Source organism: Schistocerca serialis, unplaced genomic scaffold, assembly GCF_023864345.2.
Source record: "Schistocerca serialis cubense isolate TAMUIC-IGC-003099 unplaced genomic scaffold, iqSchSeri2.2 HiC_scaffold_1237, whole genome shotgun sequence".
NCBI classification, from domain to species: Eukaryota; Metazoa; Arthropoda; class Insecta; order Orthoptera; family Acrididae; genus Schistocerca; species Schistocerca serialis.
The window spans coordinates 85,001-90,000 of NW_026047444.1; the positions used below are offsets into that span (position 1 = coordinate 85,001).

The window sequence follows — 5,000 nt, forward strand, 5'->3', positions numbered from 1 at the left end:
GGTGTGTACAAAGGGCAGGGACGTAATCAACGCGAGCTTATGACTCGCGCTTACTGGGAATTCCTCGTTCATGGGGAACAATTGCAAGCCCCAATCCCTAGCACGAAGGAGGTTCAGCGGGTTACCCCGACCTTTCGGCCTAGGAAGACACGCTGATTCCTTCAGTGTAGCGCGCGTGCGGCCCAGAACATCTAAGGGCATCACAGACCTGTTATTGCTCAATCTCGTGCGGCTAGAAGCCGCCTGTCCCTCTAAGAAGAAAAGTAATCGCTGACAGCACGAAGGATGTCACGCGACTAGTTAGCAGGCTAGAGTCTCGTTCGTTATCGGAATTAACCAGACAAATCGCTCCACCAACTAAGAACGGCCATGCACCACCACCCACCGAATCAAGAAAGAGCTATCAATCTGTCAATCCTTCCGGTGTCCGGGCCTGGTGAGGTTTCCCGTGTTGAGTCAAATTAAGCCGCAGGCTCCACTCCTGGTGGTGCCCTTCCGTCAATTCCTTTAAGTTTCAGCTTTGCAACCATACTTCCCCCGGAACCCAAAAGCTTTGGTTTCCCGGAGGCTGCCCGCCGAGTCATCGGAGGAACTGCGGCGGATCGCTGGCTGGCATCGTTTATGGTTAGAACTAGGGCGGTATCTGATCGCCTTCGAACCTCTAACTTTCGTTCTTGATTAATGAAAACATACTTGGCAAATGCTTTCGCTTCTGTTCGTCTTGCGACGATCCAAGAATTTCACCTCTAACGTCGCAATACGAATGCCCCCGCCTGTCCCTATTAATCATTACCTCGGGTTCCGAAAACCAACAAAATAGAACCGAGGTCCTATTCCATTATTCCATGCACACAGTATTCAGGCGGGCTTGCCTGCTTTAAGCACTCTAATTTGTTCAAAGTAAACGTGCCGGCCCACCGAGACACTCAATAAAGAGCACCCTGGTAGGATTTCAACGGGGTCCGCCTCGGGACGCACGAGCACGCACGAGGCGGTCGCACGCCTTCGGCTCGCCCCACCGGCAGGACGTCCCACGATACATGCCAGTTAAACACCGACGGGCGGTGAACCAACAGCGTGGGACACAAATCCAACTACGAGCTTTTTAACCGCAACAACTTTAATATACGCTATTGGAGCTGGAATTACCGCGGCTGCTGGCACCAGACTTGCCCTCCAATAGATACTCGTTAAAGGATTTAAAGTGTACTCATTCCGATTACGGGGCCTCGGATGAGTCCCGTATCGTTATTTTTCGTCACTACCTCCCCGTGCCGGGAGTGGGTAATTTGCGCGCCTGCTGCCTTCCTTGGATGTGGTAGCCGTTTCTCAGGCTCCCTCTCCGGAATCGAACCCTGATTCCCCGTTACCCGTTACAACCATGGTAGGCGCAGAACCTACCATCGACAGTTGATAAGGCAGACATTTGAAAGATGCGTCGCCGGTACGAGGACCGTGCGATCAGCCCAAAGTTATTCAGAGTCACCAAGGCAAACGGACCGGACGAGCCGACCGATTGGTTTTGATCTAATAAAAGCGTCCCTTCCATCTCTGGTCGGGACTCTGTTTGCATGTATTAGCTCTAGAATTACCACAGTTATCCAAGTAACGTGGGTACGATCTAAGGAACCATAACTGATTTAATGAGCCATTCGCGGTTTCACCTTAATGCGGCTTGTACTGAGACATGCATGGCTTAATCTTTGAGACAAGCATATGACTACTGGCAGGATCAACCAGGGAGCTGCGTCAACTAGAGCTGAGCAGCCGGCCGCCCGGGAGTGTGTCCCGGGGGCCCGCGCGAACACGCAAGCGTCCGCTCAATTATTCTGCAAACAGGAGGAGGCTGAGCTCCCCTGCACAACACACCTCGAAACCCTCTCAGGTCCCGGCGGCGCGCAGCGCCGTCCTAAGTACTTGGTCGGGTTCGAGAGAGGCGCAATCGCCCGGAGTTAGGCGAGTAGACGCTTTAGGTGCGACCACCCGTGCTCCCAACTGAGCTTGCCGCTGCCGACAGAGGCCCGGGAGCGTGCTGTCGTGGCATTGCCGGCGGGAGACAACACGCGCCACCTACGGTGACCGGCAGCTCCAACGCCAGCGCCACAGAAGGACAAAAGCCCCACTTGGGTGCCGAAGCGAACTCTCCCAGCACAGCGCACGCGCCAACACGTCCGCACAGCTGCGATACAAACCACCTGCGAGAACCGCTGGGGCGACCGAGCAGCAGACGGCGTCGCGGCGCCGAGCGCCGGGCGGCGGCGCATCCTCAGCGCACACAGTCCTCAATCGGACCAGCACACTGCAGATGGCCACCGCGCTTCGCACCGGGCCCGCGAGGACCTGCTTTGGCCGCAAGGCGCCGCGAGCAGGGGGCGCCGGCGCGCAGCTGCGCCGCCTGCCGCGTCCGTCGGCCGGCGCGCCTGCCACTGGCCGCCCCCACCAGCCGGCTGTAGCGCGTGCGCCCACGCACCGCGCTGCCAGCACGCCGGGCGGCCCCCCCTCACCGGCCGGGGACGGTCCCACCCAGCCACTGCCGCGTATCGCCTCACACCCAGATCCCCTTTCACGTTCGTGGGCATGGTGGGTCCCCTTTCACGTTCGTGGGCATGGTGGGTATCCCTGAAACAACCGGTTAATAGCTCGACCGATCGTCGCCAACACTGATTCACCTCTAGCGAGAACAACCGCACCACAACGGGTTACCTGTTGTTCATTTGCGTAACGTCACCAGCAAACGTAGACGTCCATCGCCATTTGCAACGAGTATTGCATGCCTGTGTCAGGTGTCACAACACACTACGTCTGCCCACATAGACGCAACAACATGTGCACGCCTCGAGAACACGTGGAAGGTAGCCCCCGTACGTATGCGGTGTCCATTGCGCGAACGACTGTCAGCCGGCCTCTGCAGGATGTCGCAGATGTGGAACGCGGTGCAACATGCTATCACGGTGTGTGAGAAGAGACGACTACGTCCGAATACACGCTCCACTACATCAACAGACTGCTCATGCTGATCGCCATCCAGGGCGTCCGTTCCTCCCACACGTCTGAATGGCGTACCACACTGCAATCCAGCTCTTATAGGGAGACGACACGTAGCTGCGTGCACAATATTTGGACTGTATGGTCTGCCGTTGCTAGGCGCAGTCGTCGTACGGTCACACATGTGCCACGATGTATCATTCAGTACATACGGACCAATGTGCAGTACAGTTTGTGGGTTTTGCGTACATCGGCGGACAGGTGACAGGCCGTACCACAACGTAGGCTGAGTACGTCGGCATGCGAAGGGCATTGAACATGCAAACTTCTCAACGACCAGCTTGCGAAGGCAGGGGGGAAGGGGGGGGGGGGCATGTACGTCCTGCTGCTATCCACATTACAGTGTATAGCAGGAGCATGTGGAAAGTCAGCAACACCTGCAAGGTGTTTAACATGACGCGATACACAGGGGACCGGGCAGTGCGAATAGCGAACTATATTGCGAGGGTTGCGGTTAGGCAACACTACACTAATTTAACGAGTTGCATAACAATTACAGAGCAGGTTCAGCGACAACGTGCGTCAGGTTAAGGCGCAATATAGGTTAGGTTAAGGCACAACATGGGTTACGTTAAAGCACAAATTAGGTTACGTTAAAGCACAAATTAGGTTACGTTAAAGCACAAATTAGGTTACGTTAAAGCACAAATTAGGTTACGTTAAAGCACAAATTAGGTTACGTTAAAGCACAAATTAGGTTACGTTAAAGCACAAATTAGGTTACGTTAAAGCACAAATTAGGTTACGTTAAAGCACAAATTAGGTTACGTTAAAGCACAAATTAGGTTACGTTAAAGCACAAATTAGGTTACGTTAAAGCACAAATTAGGTTACGTTAAAGCACAAATTAGGTTACGTTAAAGCACAAATTAGGTTACGTTAAAGCACAAATTGGGTTACGTTAAGGCACAACATGGGTTACGTTAAGGCACAACATGGGTTACGTTAAGGCACAACATGGGTTACGTTAAGGCACAACATGGGTTACGTTAAGGCACAACATGGGTTACGTTAAGGCACAACATGGGTTACGTTAAGGCACAACATGGGTTACGTTAAGGCACAACATGGGTTACGTTAAGGCACAACATGGGTTACGTTAAGGCACAACATGGGTTACGTTAAGGCACAACATGGGTTACGTTGAGGCACAACATGGGTTACGTTGAGGCACAACATGGGTTACGTTGAGGCACAACATGGGTTACGTTGAGGCACAACATGGGTTACGTTAAGGCACAACATGGGTTACGTTAAGGCACAACATGGGTTACGTTGAGGCACAACATGGGTTACGTTGAGGCACAACATGGGTTACGTTGAGGCACAACATGGGTTACGTTGAGGCACAACATGGGTTACGTTGAGGCACAACATGGGTTACGTTGAGGCACAACATGGGTTACGTTGAGGCACAACATGGGTTACGTTGAGGCACAACATGGGTTACGTTGAGGCACAACATGGGTTACGTTGAGGCACAACATGGGTTACGTTGAGGCACAACATGGGTTACGTTGAGGCACAACATGGGTTACGTTGAGGCACAACATGGGTTACGTTGAGGCACAACATGGGTTACGTTGAGGCACAACATGGGTTACGTTGAGGCACAACATGGGTTACGTTGAGGCACAACATGGGTTACGTTGAGGCACAAATTAGGTTACGTTGAGGCACAAATTAGGTTACGTTGAGGCACAAATTAGGTTACGTTGAGGCACAAATTAGGTTAGGTTAAGGTACAATATGGGTTAGGTTAAGGTACAATATGGGTTAGGTTAAGGTACAATATGGGTTAGGTTAAGGTACAATATGGGTTAGGTTAAGGTACAATATGGGTTAGGTTAAGGCACAACATGGGTTAGGTTAAGGCACAACATGGGTTAGGTTAAGGCACAACATGGGTTAGGTTAAGGCACAACATGGGTTAGGTTAAGGCACAACATGGGTTA

At 52.6% G+C, this 5,000-nt stretch overlaps 1 non-coding gene across 1 annotated transcript in view; it reads right to left on the reverse strand.

Annotated features, from left to right (window-relative positions):
* LOC126436495 (small subunit ribosomal RNA) overlaps positions 1–1,743 on the reverse strand; it is a 1,909-nt gene extending 166 nt beyond the window's left edge. Inside the window, exon 1 of the ribosomal RNA XR_007580709.1 lies at positions 1–1,743. This exon is cut by the window's left edge and continues 166 nt beyond it. This is a non-coding gene — a ribosomal RNA (small subunit ribosomal RNA).
* Positions 1,744–5,000: the final 3,257 nt, after the last annotated feature.